The following is a 652-nucleotide window of genomic DNA, read 5'->3' on the forward strand; positions in this document are numbered from 1 at the left end:
CACTGCCACTGGGTGAAAACCCATTTGCAGTTAAATAATAATAATAATAATAATAATAATAAAAGCAGACAGAAATCGATACAGCTGAGCTGTTAATACCTGATCCTAGCCCTTTTGAGGTTGAAAGTGCTATTGCAAAATTGAAACGGTATAAATCGCCAGGTAGTGATCAAATTCTGGCAGAACTTATTCAAGCAGGAGGCGAAATATTACGTTCTAAGAACCACAATCTAATTACTTCTATTTGGCATAAGGAAAAATTGCCTGATCAGTGGAAGGAGTCTATTTTTGTACCAGTTCACAAGAAGGGTGATAAAACTGACTGTAGTAATTATCGGGGGATATCACTGCTATCAACTTCATATATATTTTGTCCAATATTCTTCTTTCAAGGTTAAGTCCATATATAGATGAAATTATTGGGGATCATCAGTGTGGATTTCGATCTGATAGATCAACTACAGATCAGATCTTTTGCATTCATCAGATATTGTAGAAAAAATGGGAGTACGTTGAGACAGTACATCAGCTATTCATAGACTTCAAGAAAGCCTATGATTCAGTTAGGAGGGAAGTATTGTACAATATTCCAATAGAGTTTGGGATACCCATGAAACTAGTTAGGTTGATTAAAATGTGTTTAAACGAAATG

The 652-nt window shown here is 35.0% G+C and overlaps 1 protein-coding gene across 3 annotated transcripts in view; it reads left to right on the plus strand.

The window, feature by feature from the left end:
* Positions 1-652, plus strand: part of LOC111861327 (E3 ubiquitin-protein ligase Su(dx)) — a 56,844-nt gene that overhangs the window by 21,976 nt on the left and 34,216 nt on the right. The window lies entirely within an intron of this gene.

Source organism: Cryptotermes secundus, unplaced genomic scaffold, assembly GCF_002891405.2.
Source record: "Cryptotermes secundus unplaced genomic scaffold, Csec_1.0 scaffold230, whole genome shotgun sequence".
NCBI lineage: Eukaryota > Metazoa > Arthropoda > Insecta > Blattodea > Kalotermitidae > Cryptotermes > Cryptotermes secundus.